At 38.2% G+C, this 14,629-nt stretch overlaps 2 long non-coding RNA genes across 10 annotated transcripts; both read left to right on the top strand.

The window, feature by feature from the left end:
• The first annotated feature begins 360 nt into the window (after positions 1 to 360).
• Positions 361 to 8,526, top strand: LOC102579777 (uncharacterized). 9 transcript variants are annotated; one of them, XR_001474337.1, is made up of 6 exons: positions 361 to 831; positions 922 to 1,160; positions 2,431 to 2,936; positions 3,112 to 6,328; positions 7,542 to 7,818; positions 8,138 to 8,526. It is a non-coding gene; the product is annotated as an uncharacterized lncRNA (long non-coding RNA). The 9 variants fall into 9 exon arrangements; XR_001474338.1 differs by having other exon boundaries at positions 361 to 1,160; positions 2,431 to 2,560; positions 2,880 to 2,936; XR_001474334.1 differs by having other exon boundaries at positions 361 to 1,160; positions 3,112 to 4,195; positions 4,292 to 6,328.
• Positions 8,527 to 8,944: 418 nt separating this feature from the next.
• LOC107061968 (uncharacterized) lies at positions 8,945 to 13,555 on the top strand. The gene is made up of 2 exons (XR_001474331.1): positions 8,945 to 9,191; positions 9,306 to 13,555. It is a non-coding gene; the product is annotated as an uncharacterized lncRNA (long non-coding RNA).
• The last annotated feature ends 1,074 nt before the right edge of the window (positions 13,556 to 14,629 follow it).

Raw genomic sequence — 14,629 nt, 5'->3', positions numbered from 1 at the left:
CCATTCCTGTGCATCCTGTTTCTTTGCCTATTTCTGTGCTTGTACTGCAATCTGAATATTATCAGGCTTCGACAGAGGGGGTTTCCAATTTTGTTTCTTTGCCATATTTGTGCTTCCACTGTAATCTGAATATTATCAGGCTTTGAGAGGGGTTCTTCAATCTTGTCTGGCATTTTCTAGTGGGTTTCATCAACTTTGCACGTAACTCTTCCCTTCATTCATTTGCTTGCAGCCATTGGGTCTCACAAAGCAGTGGATTTTTCTTCCCATAGAAGGCCTTATTTGTCCATATGTGGTGTTGAGGTTTCTTTAGTTCTGTATTTTACGAGTATGGATAATTTTCAATTTAGTTTTTTTTCCCTAATGACTCATTTGTCTTTTCAAAACTACTGTTGTATGGAAGTTTCTCAATTAGGACATTATTTTTCACCAGTGATTGTATTCTGCTACCGTGAAGTTCTTAGTCCAGACACATATGTCTTAGATGGTCCAATTGATGAGGCCTCTTATGGTGATGATGAAGTCTCTTATGGCTATGGACACCTGATAAGTACTCGGCCAATGGATCTTTTGATAGTGGCGTAAAATACTTTGTTTGTTTTGTTCTTCTAGCTACTTACTTATCTTCTCTGCTTCCATATTTTTTTGTTATCACACTAGTTTTTTTGGTTTGATGGATGTGTAGACCGTACGGTGACACTGTTATGGACGTTCAAATTTGGAAATTTCAAAGGTTGGTTAACCAACATGCGATCCTCTGCCACCTTTTGGACTTTTTGGTGCTTGCACTGCAATCTGGATATTGTCTGGGCTTCGAAAAGGGGGTTTTCGGTCTCGTCTATGGCATATCTAGTCATTATTTGGGTGGTTTGGGGTTTGTCAGATTTGCACTTAACTGTTCCCTTCTTTCTGTTCTTGCAGCCTTTGGCTACAGGGCAGTTAATTGTTCTTTTCATGAGGCGGCTGTGTTTGTTCATTTGTGTTGAGGTTTCTTTAGTTAAGTCTTTTGTGAGTACTGCAATTTTTAATTTCAGTTTTCTTCCCGTATGGCTCTCTTTTCTCCGTCAAAACTATTGTTGCATGAAAGACTGACAGTTTCTCAACTAAGATAATATTTTTCACCAGTGTGTGTTGTGTTCTGCTGCCATGAAGTTTTACCAGTAAGTACTCGGTCAATTCTGGATCTTACTTTTTGACAGTGCCATAAAGTGCTCCTCCACTTCTGGTCTTCTAGCTACATATGTTCTTTCCTGCGATTTTCTTTCGGTTGTCACAGCTTCTTATTTTTGATGGATGGATGTTTAGACTATAAAGGAGATAGTTGACAATTCGAAGTTACACATTATCCCTTTCCTGCAATGGATCCGGTAGAAAAAGGGCTCCTAAATTTTTACCGTCCGTTATTTCATATGTGACGACAGGTCGAACTATATGGTGGCAGTATTAGAGGTTAAAGATTTGGAGATTTCAAAGGTTGATGTCCAGTATGGTATATGTGTACCCTCTTGGTCTTTTTGGTTCTTGCACTGTAATATGGACATATTGGTCAAGGCTTCAACAAAGAAGGGTTTTTTAATCTTGTCTATATGGCATCTCTTAGTGATTTCTTAGGTGGTAAGGGTTTTGTCAGTTTTGGACTTGATTGTACCCTTCTTTTTGTGCTTGCAGCCATTGGGTCTTACAGAGCAGTAAAATATTCTTTTGATGGAGAGGTTTTGTTTGTCCAATTTCTGTGGAGGTTTCCATGGTTCAGGCTTGTATGAGTACTGAGATTTGCAACTAATTTTTTTTCAACTAGTGTGTGTCATATTCTATCATCATTTTTGGTTTTTCGTTTAGGTGCTTATTTTCTTCAATTTTCCAACTGATGAGATTCCTGATGGTTGATGGTTATGGTTTTGTGGACACCTAACAAGTAATCAATTTTGGATCTTTTGATTCGTTATTGGTGTTTGGTTGAAGGTCTGGGTAATAATGATAGGAGAATGATTATGGGTACCTTTCCAGTGCAAATATTTAATTTGTTCCCATTTTCTTGGTGTACCTTCGATTGATTTCCAATGTTTTTATTTTAGAAATTGGAAGCTGGTATGGTAAGGTCCATTTTGGATGCAGTTTTGGGGGAAATCGAGTATTGCTTCCAGGTTTTGGAAAATTCTGAGGTTTTTGTTGTGAGAAATCGTGTGTTGTGTACATTATTTTGTCACCCTATTTACTACTCTAAAACCTAGCAATTTCCTTCTGTTGAATCAGAATATGAGTAGAAGTGGGAATTTAGATCTTGAGATGAACGAGTCCCATCGTCTTATGTTGTCATAACCATAGAGAGGAGCTATCAGTTTGGATTTGATATCTTGACTTCCATCTTTAATGTTAATATTGATGCTTATCATGTTTCTCCTCGCTCAACTTATTTGGTTTGGTCATCAGTGGATGTCATTCTTAGCTGTCAAGAATACATGGATGGGCATCTAGGTGCAAGTCGTTCTACAGGAGTAAGTGTCTTGCTTTGGTGTTCGTCTCGGGAAGGATGCAACAGTTCCCAGGTTTTTGACTATAGGTATTGGATTTTTCAGTCTCTCGAAGTTTTGTCATTACTGCTTATGGAAGTTCTCAATTATGATATTTCTCTTCACTTGTGTGTGTAACGCTGCCAGTTTTAGTTCATGGTTCAGATGCTCATGTTCTTTGATAATCCTGCTATCTCTTGTGGTGTTATGGGCACTGTATAAGTAGTCAAAAGTCAATTCTGGATCTCTGATAGTGCCGTAAAGTGCTCCTCTGGCTTTTGTGTCCTAGCTACTTATTTTCTCTCTGCTTTCGTTTTCCCTTGGTTATCACACCTGCTTGATCTTGTTTATTGGTGAATGTATGTGTAGACCACATGGTGATATTAATAGAGGATTAGTTTTGGGAACTTCGAATGCTTGTATCCGGTAGGCGTTCCTTTGCACCTTTTTCTGTCTTTTTTGTGCTTGCACTCCAAGATAGATATTGTCAGGCTTCGACTAATGGGGTTTTTCAATATCTCTTGCGTCTCTAGTGATTTCTTAGGTGATAAGGGTTTTGTCAGCTTTGCACTTAACTGTTCCCTTCTTTCTGTGCTTGCAGCCTCCTTTCTGTGCTTGCAGTTGGGTCTAACCGAGCAGTGAACTATCCTTTTCATGGAGGGGCTTTGTTTGGACATTTGTGTTGATGTTCTTCTACTTCAGGTTTTATGAGTACTGAGATTCTCATTTCAGTTTTCTTCCTCAATCAGAGTGGTCCCTCCTCTCTTTGTCAAAAATTGCCGTTATATGGTAGTTCCCAGCTAAATTAGTTTTTCTTGCACTAGTGTGTGTTGTATTCTGCTCTGCCATTTTTAGTTTGTAGATCGGATGCTTGTGTTCTTCGATGATCCAATTGATGAGATTACGAGATTCCTGGTTGGTTGATGGGTATATGGTCTTATTGACACCTGATAAGAAATCAAAACTCAATCCTAGATCTCTTGACAGCCCCATCAAGTGGGTCCGTTCTCTGCTTCCTGTTTGTTTCACCCCAGATTGATTTTATTTGTTGGATGGATGACAGTAGAGGATTAGATTTGGAAAATTTTGAAGGTTAATGCCCAGTGTCCATTCTTGTGCAACCTGTTTCTATGCCATTTTTGTGCTGGCACTACAATCTGAATATTATTAGGCGAGATAGAGGGGTTTCTCAATCTTGATTCTTTGCCAGTTTTGTGGATGCACCGCAATATGGATATTATCAGGATATGAGAGGGGTTTTTCAATCTTATCTTGCATTTTCTAGTGGGTTTCGTCAGCTTTGCAAGTATTCTTTCCTTTATTCCTTTGCTTGCAGCCATTGGGTCTTACAGAGCAGTGGATTCTTCTTTTCATGGAGTGATCTTGTTTGTCCATATGAGTTGAGGCCTTTTAAGTTCAGTCTTTTATGAGTATCGATAATTTTCAATTCAGTTTTCTTCTCTCATGGCTCCTCTTATCTTTGTCAAAACTACTTTTGTATGGAAGTTTCTCAATTAGGATATTATTTTTGACCAGTGTGTTGTATTTTTCTGCTGCCATGAGTTCTTTGTCCAGAAGCATATGCTCTTGGATGATCCAAGTTGTGAGGTGTCCTATGGTGATGAGGTCTTTTGTGTGGGCACCTAAAGAAGTACTCGGCCAATCCTAGATCTTTTTATAGTGATGTAAAATACTTCTTTACTTTTGTTCTTCTAGCTACTTATTATCTTTTGTCTTCCATTTTTTTTATATTATCATGATAGTTTGTTTTGGTTGGATAGATGTGTAGCCATATGGTGGTGGTACTGTTATGGACATTCAGATTTGGAAATTTCAAAGCTTGGTTATAATCAACATGTGATCCTCTGTCACCTTTTGGTCTTTGGTGCTTGCACTGCAATTTGGATTTCCGGGCTTTGACATAAGGGGGTTTTTAGTCTTGTCTATAGCATATTTAGTGATTACATGGGTGGTTTCGGGGTTTGTCAGATTTGCACTTAACTGTTTCTTTCTTTCAATTCTTGTAGCCATTGAACCATAGGGCAGTGGATTATTCTTTTCATGAAGCGGCCGTGTTTATCCGTTTGTGTTGAGGTTTCTTTAGTAGAGTCTTTCATGAGTATTGAGATTTTCGATTCTGTTTTCTTTCCTTATAGGTCCCTTTTCTCTGTCAAAACTATTGTTGTATGGATGTTATTTTGACTAAGATAATATTTTCTTGCAAGTGTGTATTGTGTTCTGCTGCCATGAAGCTTTTAATCCAGACAATTTGTTCTTCAATGATCCAACTGATGAGTTCTCTCCTCATTATGGTTATAGTCACTTGATAAGTACTCGATTTGTGGATCTATCTCTTCATAAAGTGCTTCTCTACTTCTGGTCTTCTAGCTACATATGTTCTTTGCTGCCATTTTTTTTGTTGGATGGATGTGCAGACTATATGGTGACAATATTAGAGGTTAAGATTGGGAGATTGATAAGGTTGATATCCAGTATGGTATCTCTGTACCCTCTTGGTCTTTTTGGTTCTTGCACTGCAATTTGGATATATTGTCGGGGCTTAAACGAAGAAGGGTTCTTTAATCTTGTCTATGTGGCATCTCTAATGATTTCTTTGGTGTGGGCTTTCATCAACTTTGAACTTGATTGTACCCTTTTTTTTGTGCATGCAGCCATTGGGTCTTAAAGAGCAGTGAATTATTCTTTTCATGGAAGCCACTTGTCCATTCATGTCGAGGTTGCCTTAGTTCAGGCTTTTATGAGTACTGGGATTACAACTAAAATAGTTTTTGTTTTTACTACTGTGTCATTTTACTGTCATTTTTGTTTTTTAGTCCAGATGCTTAGTCTCTTTAATTATCCAACTGATGAGATTCCAGATGGTTGATGGTTATGGTCTTATGGACACCTGACAAGTACTCGCTGCTCATTTTTTCTTCTTCCTTTTTGTTGTATTATGCCAGCTTGATTTTGTTTGTTGGGTGGATGTATGGTGAAAGTTGAGGGGATTAGGCCTGGAGGATTTTGAAGGTTGGTGTACCGTTTTGCATCGTGTGCACCCTGTTTCTTGGCCATGTTAGTGCATGCACTACAATCTGGATACTATCAGAGGCTTCGAAAGAAGGCGGTTCTCTATCTTGTCTGGCATTTCTTGTGAATTCTAGGTGGTACAGGCTTCACCACCTTTGCACTTAACTGTTCCATTTTTTCTGTGCTTGCAGCCGTTGGGTCTTACAGAGCCGTAGATTCTTCTTTTCATGTAGCGGCCTTGTCTGTCAATTGTGTTTGAGGTTTTTTGATTGATGCTTTAATGATTATTGAGATCTCCAATTCAGTTTTCTTCCACTATCAGATGGTTCGCTTTTCTCTTTGTCAACACTGCTTCACTAGTGTGTATTTTGTTACAGTTTTTTAAGTAATCCAGATGCTTATGTTTTTTAATGATCCAACTGATGAGAACTCCATGGTTATGGACACTTGATGAGTATATTCAAACTCAGTCTTGGATCTTTTGATAGCCCTGTAACGCACTCTACTTTTGTGTTCTAGCTGCTTAACTTCTCTGCTTTCGTTTAGCTTACCAGTTGATTTAGTTTCGGTTGAATGAGTGTTTGTAGGCCACATGGTGGTGATATGATAGTAAGAGGGTAAGATTTGTGAATTTTGTGCTTTGGTTTCGATGTGCATCCCTGTGGACCCTATTTCTTTCCATTCTGGTGCTTGCACTGCAATCTGGATGATTGGGTATCACCAGGCTTCAAGTAATGGGCGCTTTGCAATGTTGCATTGTTTGGCATCTCTAGTGATCTCTCTTCGTGGTATGAGTTTCCCATGTTTTGTACTTGTTTCGTTCTATTTGTGCATGTAATCATTGGGTGTTCCACAGAATGAACTTTTGTTCAGCTTTTCCTTAATCAGCGTGTCACTTTTCTCTTTGTCAAAACTACTGTTGTGTGGAAGTCCTCAATAATGGTAATATTTTCAACTAGTATGTGTTGTACTCTGCTTCCAGATTGATTTTGTTTGTTGGATGGATGGCAGTTAAGAGGATTAGATTTGGAAAGTTCCGAAGGTTGATGCCCAGTGTTCATTGTGCACCTTGTTTCTTTGCCATTTCTGTGCTTGCACTTCATTCTGTATTATCAGTCTTCGACAGATGAGGTCTCTGCTTATAGACACCTGATAAGTACTCCGTCAATTTTTGATCTTATAGTTTGACAGCGCCATTAAGTGCTCCTGTACTTCTGGTCTTCTAGCTACATATGTTTTTTCCTGCCATTTTCTTTTGGTTGTCAACTTTTTATTTTTGTTGGATGGATATGTAGACTATATGGTGGCAGTATTACAGGTTAAAGATTTGGAGATTTCAAAGGTTGATGTCCAGTATGCTATCTCTATACCCTGTTGGTCTTTTTGGTTCTTGCACTGCAATCTGTACCCTCTTGGTATTTTTGGTTCTTGTACTGCAATCAGAACATATTGATCAGGGCTTCAACAATGAAGGGGTTTTTTAAATCTCGTCTATATGGCATCTCTAGTGATTTCTTAGGTGGTATGGGTTTTGTCAGTTTTGGACTTGATTGTACCCTTTTTTTTGTGCTTGCAGCCATTGGGTCTTATAGAGTAAAATATTCTTTTGATGGAGCGGCTTTGTTTGTCCAATTTATGTCGAGGTTTTCATGGTTGAGGCTTGTATGAGCACTGAGATTTTCAACTAAATAATTTTTTTTGGTCATATTCTATCGTCGTTTTTGGTTTTCAGTTCAGATGCTTATTTTCTTCAATTATCCAATTGATGAGTTTTCTGATGGTTATGGTCTTGTGGACACCTAACAAGTACTCAATTTTGAATCTTCTGAAAGCCTCGTAAAATGGTCTTCTCTTTTGTTGTTCTCGCTGCTCATATTCTCTGCTTCCTTTTACTTTTGTATTACACTAGCTTGATTTTGTTTGTTGGATGGATGTATGGTGACAGTTGAGGGGATTAGTTGTGGAAGATTTTGATGGTTGGTGTACTGCATTCTTGTGCAGCATGTTTCTTGTCCATGTTGTTCTTGCACTACAATCTGGATATTACCAAGAGGCTTTGGAAGAAGGCGGTTCTCAATCTTGTCTTGGTATTTCTAGTAAATTCTACGTAGCGTGCTTCACCAGCTTTGCACTTTAACTGTTCCATTCTTTCTGTGCTTGCAGTTGCTGGGTCTTACTGAGCCGTAGATTCTTCTTTTCATGCAGCGGCCTTGTCTGTCAATTTATGTTGAGGTTTTTTGGTTGATGCTTTTAATAATCATTGAGATCTTCAATTCAGGTTTTCTTCCGTAATCAGAATTGTTCCCTTCTCTGTTTGTCAGCCCTGCTTCACTGGTTTATATTTTGTCGCCATATTTTTTCTTTTAAGTAATCCAGATGCAACTTGTGAGATTTTGATGGTTATGGACATTTGATAAGTGTGTTCAAAATTTGGAACTTTTGATGACCATGTAATGCAGTCCTCTACTTTCGTGTTCTCGCTACTTACCATCTCTGTGTTCGTTTAGCCTACTAGTTGATTTATTTTGGTTGGATGAATGAATTTTTGCCACATGGTGATATGATAGTGAAGAGGATACGTTTTGGAAATTTTGTAGTTCGCTTTTGGTGAGCATCATTGTGGACCCTGTTTCTTGCCATTTTGGTGCAATCTGGATAATTGGATATCACATGCTCCAAGAAGAGGGCAGTTTGAAATGCTACATTGTTTGGCATCTCTAGTGATCACCCCTGCGTTGTATGGGTTTCCCATGTTTTGCACTTACCTGTTTCGTTCTTCTTGTGCATGTAACTGTTGGATCTTCCTGAGAATGAACTTCAATTCAGTTTTCTTCTTAATCAGTGGGTCCTTTTTCTCTTTTTGGAAACTACTGTTGTGTGGAAGTTCTCAACATTCAGCACTGATAATATTTTCCACTAGTGTGTGTGTTGTACTCTGAAGTTGTGAAATTTTTGTTCTAGATGCTTATTTTCTTGGATGATCGAACTGATGAGATCCCTGATTGTTATGGACACGTGAGAAGTACATTTTAGATTTTCATATGGACCTAAGAGCTCCTCTACTTTGGTGTGTTCTTGCTACTTATCTTTTCTGCTCCTGTTTTCTTATGTTTATCGTGCCACTTGGTTTTGTTTGTTTGGATGTATCTGTGTAGACCACATGGTGACAGTGAGGGGATCAGATTTGGTAGTCTCGAAGATTGGTTTCAGTGTGTATCCTTGTGCACCATGCTTCTTTGCCATTTTGGTGCTTGCACTGCAATTTGGATATCATCAAGCACCAAGGGAAGGGAGCTTTGCATCTCTAGTGATCTCTTCTAATGTGGCATGGGTTTCACGGCTTTCCACTCGACTGTTCCCTTCTTTTTGTGCTTGCTGTCGTTGGGTCTTTCTCGATCTACTTTCATGGAGCAACCTTGTTTGTCAATTAGCGTTGAGGTTTCCTTGGTCCAGGCTTTATTAGTATCTATCTTTTCGATTTAGTTTTCTTCCTTGTTCATAGAGATCCCTTATCTCGTTGTCAGAAGTGCTGTTATACAGAAGTTCTCAGCTACGACAATTCTTTCCACAAGTGCATTTTCAGGTTTTAGTCCAGATGCTTATGTTTGCTGTGATCCAACTGATGAAGTCTCTTATGGGTGTGGACATTTGGTAGGTACTCGGTAAATTCTAGATCTTTCCATAGCCCTGTAAAGCGCTCATCTACCTTCCGTGTCTTGCTTCTTATCTTCTTTGTTTTCATTTTCTTTTTGCTTATCACTCCAGTTTTCTGTTTCGTCTATTGGAAGGATGTATATACCACATAGAGAACATTATTGGAGGATAGTAGGATCTATATACTACACAGTGAACAGTATGGGGGGATTAGATTTGCAATCTGTAAAGGTTAGTGTTTAGTTAACTGGTCGTTTAGGTGCTTGCACTGCAATCTGGATATTGTTAGTGCTTCGAGAAAAAGGGGGTTTCTAAATATTGTCTACGTCTTCTGTAGTGATTTCCCAAGTGGTTTGGGTTTTGCCAGTTTTGTACTGTTCCTTCTTTCTGTGTTTGCAGTTGTGGTCTTGAAGAAGTAAAATTCTTCTTTCCATGGGGCAGCTTTTGTTTGTTGATTTATGTTAAGGTTTCATTTGGTTCAAGCTGCTGTGAGTGCCGAATTTTCAGTTCAGTTCTCCTCTTGTCAGTATGATATTTTTTTTTACTGTACTCTCTTTGAAACGGTGCTCTTCTTGTAGTGAGTTTAATTGAGAATTTTGCATGTCAGTGGTGCTTACCGCACATGGTCATATCATTCAATTTCTGATTCTTTTATTGGGTGCACTATCTGCAGCCATAATCACTATTTTCAGGCTAATTGTTGGGTAATGAAGCCTCTTTTTTCAAAGTTACCTATTTCAAAATATAATACAAAATTGAAGGCTCTTTTTATTTTTGGAGGTCTCTCCTATTTTTTTCTTGTTTTTTAACATGCCTATTATGTTTCAGATATTCAGTCATTTGAGGAGTTGCTTCAGACTGTCAGCTATTATGTAAAACTTTAATGCAAAAAGAGAGATCTTTCACACTTTTTTTCTCCATGAAACATTGCCATTTGAACAGTCTTTGCATCAAAGAGCTAGCGGCAATTCATTGGATTTAGAGCAGATCAAGTAAAAAACTTGGCTCATCTTTTGTGTAAAAGGTCATATATTCAACACAAAGGTAACTATTTTTTTCTGTGTAAAAGATCGTCTCATGAAATATACCCTTGTAAATCCATCACATATCAGATCATCGTGCAAGTTGGGAATTTTTTCAACAAATCTTGTTATTCTAGATACTCTTCCAAGTTAAGGTTTGCACTAATTTTCTTAATATGGTTGAAATCACCATTGATTATAGGTAACCTTTGTTCTGTCATTCTCTGTGGTGTTGCTATATCATTGGTGTATGTTGAGTCAAATGTCACTTCACAGATGGTATGTTTTGTAAAATGTCACTAACCAGATAAGAGTTTCAAAAAAAATAAATAAAAAAAGTTTCAAAAAAAATGTTACTAACCAGATAGTCTGTTCAGCCAAATGACACTTCACAGATCAGTCACTGATGGTTTCATCACTTGGTTCTCCTCGTGTTCTACTACCAGCTATAGTTCATTTCTTATTTCCGAAATTGTTCCTTGCTCCTTGGGTTTCTTGTATTGGTGATTGAGTAGGAACCTTGCACAAGTAAATGGGGATCTTCTAAGAAGCCCGCCCCAGACCGAGCTGTGACAATTTTGAAAAAATGCTGCTGTCTTTGCCTCCATTCATGGAGTATAACTCTTCATTCACATGTTGCACTTTACGTATGGCTGTTATACTTTGGATATCGTATGATTTTAGAGGAGTTTTCTGTTTTTTTTAAAAATAATTTTTCCTTGTATATAATCTATGAGTATGTTCCACTGTGCTTTGATTTTCTTGGTTGTATCATTAGGAAACAACATTTTGGTGAAGAGGGTTCCGACTATGATTTTAGGTGCAGGTTCTTAGGAGTTCTCTTGGAATTCTTTTGTGAATCAGGTTTCGGTTAAGACCTATCTTCTTTCTCCCCCTTCCCCTAATGGGGGTAGAGCTGGCAGCCTCTTTCTGATGGTTAGAGATGTTGATAGTGGCTCCATGTGTGCAAGATTTTATTCAGGTCTTGCATAATGTGATAATGAGAATGTCTGGTGGTTTTGATTACATGATCTTTATATGTTTGTCTTTGATGGTTTGGTGTTGATATCTCTCTACTTAATCTTGTACTCATTTGTTTCATCGTGTTACTCTATAAACATCCCTGCTTGGTCATAATGGGGAGGGCAGGCAACTCGAGTTCTTTTCTTCTGCCAGTTGTCTTATCTGATCTGGTGGGTTTCAATTTTCTCCCAGGTGCAGGTTTCTTCTCCATGGTTTGTAGCTGTTGGAAGCTTGGTGGTTGGGAGGAGTCTAGGATGATTTTTTTGAGGTTTCTTGCCATTATTATCTGTTCATTTTCCTGATGACCAGAGATGGTTGATGATTTTTTGGGTATTTACAGAATTGGATAAGGTCTGTATTTGTTGGTGCAGTTGTATTCGTAAGTTTTCTGATTTTGCTCTATAATGGTATGGAAAATGAGAAGATCTGTCGGTTGCAGAAAAGAACGTCTAGCAGAATACTTGGCCTCATGTGCTTGGAAGTCCCTGGGTTTGCAGATTTATTTTGAAGTTTGACTTTGCTGTAAATTCTCACTTTTGTTGGTTTCTCACTTTAGGTTATGCCAATTTTTTTCTGGTTCTACTTGTGGTAGTATGATGGTAAGGGTATAGACCATGCAGTTTCTGCTGTTGGGTGTCAATGATCTTTCATTCTTTTGTAACAAAGTAAACCTCACCTCTGGTACCAGCAGCAGATCATCTTTTCTTGCATCTTCTCCTATGGAGCACTATTAGTACAAGTTTCTGTGTCTTCCCTCATAGATGTTGCTTTCTGTATTCCATGTTGTTAGGTGATTGGCTCATTCAAAATCACGAAGAGGGTCTCTCTCCCATGTTTTCTGGCTTTCTTTATGTATTAACTGCCCATGAGCTTTAAATGGTGTGTACAGGTGTTATGAGTTGTGAATTTTTTGTGTTATCTACCGTGAGCAAATTTTTAGTTGCACAGTGATATTTCGTTTTCCACCCAATGAACCCACCAAACATGAGAAGGGATGGATCAAGGAGGTTCTAAGAAGCAGTCTGTTATAGTCATACAGTGGTTTTGATAATGTTCGACAATTCGACTCATGTTTTTTAAGCATTTGTTGTATTTGCTGATCTGGATCTCTTACCTGTAAAACAGCACTACGGATGTGAGTGTACTGTTTGTGAAGCTGAGAAGGTATTAGCATCTTGAAGTAGCATGGAAGCTTTGGTTTCAGTTTGTTTGGTGTACTTTTCTCTCCTCTAAGCTGCAGTTGTCTAAATTTGCCAGTCAAGAGTTATCAGCTCAGAGATCTTGGTTTTGAGCAACTGTTTGTCTAGCTTTTGTTCCTCTTTCCTCTAAAGTGTCTTATAGCTATTTTGAGAGCGATAGGTACGCAGGACATTTTTTTTGACGAATATACATTAATTCAGTTCCATATAAGCAGTTTTTGCTCCCCAGAAGTGGTGGGAAGTTGGAAGATAGTAAAATCGGTTGTTCCGGAGCATGTTAAACTGAAGAAGTTCCTGGTATGGACACTTGGATTCCTGTTTTGACATTGTTCTAGTCATTTTTGCATGTTCCAAAGTATTCAAATCTCTGGTTCGGATTAACATTACTATTGCTTCTGGTTATTTTGTGGGTGTGTGTTCGACTACACTTGGGTGTTCTAGTCTCCGTACTAGCTAATGTGCTTTCTCCTACGATGTGTAGTAATTTGTTAATCTAAGTGCACCTTGCAGTTTATGGAGGATGAGTGTTCTGTTAGGGCAGCGGTGTCGGTGGTAGAGTTTTAGCTATTGAGTAAAACTAAATGTTCTCAAATTATTGTCTCCTCACATGTACGAAATGCAGTTACTGAATATAGGTGGTCTACAGGGTAACATTCTAACAAGTATAGGTGTGAAGCAACTTTCTATTTTGGGTTGTTATGATGAGTTGGGTATCTCTTTCTTTGGCTTATCTCACATGCTTATTTGGTCTCTTTTGATTTGGGATTGGTATCTGTGGATTATTTATCTGGGATGTGATAAGCTTGAGTTCAGGGAATAACAGGAGATGCTTCCTCTCATATCTGTACAAATGGAAGTTTCAACTCTGGAAGCAGCACTTGATGAAGCATCCTGAAACTTAATGTTGTGTTCTCCTTTGTGGTAGATGTGAGAGCAGGGAAGGACCAAGGTTCCATGCTTGTAGTGATGGAGCTGGTGTAAAAAATTGATTCCAGGGTACATATTGTTCTTTCTTTGTGCAGATACGTCGTAGCTCCAAAACTGGAGAATCTGCTTTCTGGATATTATATATATTTTAAGTTGTTGAAGGTGATATGAAATTGTGGATTTTCACGAATGCAATTTCTTCATGGTATGAGAGGTAAAGATTGAATTGATATTCACGTACTACTCAAACGATCCTCCCATTGCACAATTACCCCTTACACAATCTCATAAAAAGACTAGGGACCAGTTGGAGGCATGCATCTCTGAAGTAATACCTTGGCATTTGAAGTCATGTTTTGCACTAGCCAGGGCCCAAAAGTTGTCTATTGACATTTTTACTTTGTAGCTGCTATACATCTCTGAAGTAGTAGTATCTTGTCATTGGAATCATGTTTTGCATTAGACGGGGCCCAAAAAGTTGTCTATCACGTGACATCATATATGTGATAATATCATTATCATTATTTTTGTCGAAGCACAACTATCTCCAAAGTAAGCTATGAGAATGCTCCACTGTATTCTATCACTGACTTATTTTCAATGAGGTTTGCAGCAATGTACCAAGCACTACGAGCTCTTCTCCAATTTTAAGTTTTGAGAATTTTCCATGATAATAGGATACAATATTATTCAACACCAAGTTTTAAAAAAAATAACAAAATATTCTAGCACCATGACTACGAATTTTGGTTTTGACAGTGTAATTTTGTCCACTTCTTCCAGTTATGAATGTTGCCTAGAAGGGCAGTAGTTCCAAGTGCCAATGAAGTATTTTTGATAGTTCTATATGATCTCACATTGTTTCGTGGTTTTCCTTGTGGTTTCTTTTGTGGTAGTGTTGGTTTATTCGTTGCTACATTTTGTGTTTCGGTGAACCCTTGTAACTCCGCCTGTTAAATCTGCCGGTCCCAAGCCCGGACTAAGGAGGAGGGAAGGTGTTGAAGTTGCAATTAGATCTTTTTAATTAATAGAAATGTTATTTGGTGGACCATATGGAAAGAAAGGAATTCTGGGAATTTTGATAACAAGAGTAGCCCTCTGCACAAGATTAAAATGAACTGCATTATCACTTTTTGCTATTTGTGTAGTTCAGAGTATATCGATGACCTTGTGGCTATTGTAGACATTCTAGGGTCCTTATAAAGGTGAAAGGAGGATCTAGGGATAGTTCTCTTTTTTCTTCTTTCTTTCTTTATCTTTTGTT

Source organism: Solanum tuberosum, unplaced genomic scaffold (genome assembly GCF_000226075.1).
Source record: "Solanum tuberosum cultivar DM 1-3 516 R44 unplaced genomic scaffold, SolTub_3.0 scf00182, whole genome shotgun sequence".
Taxonomy (NCBI): domain Eukaryota; kingdom Viridiplantae; phylum Streptophyta; class Magnoliopsida; order Solanales; family Solanaceae; genus Solanum; species Solanum tuberosum.
This window is presented reverse-complemented; position numbering and strand designations above follow the sequence as displayed.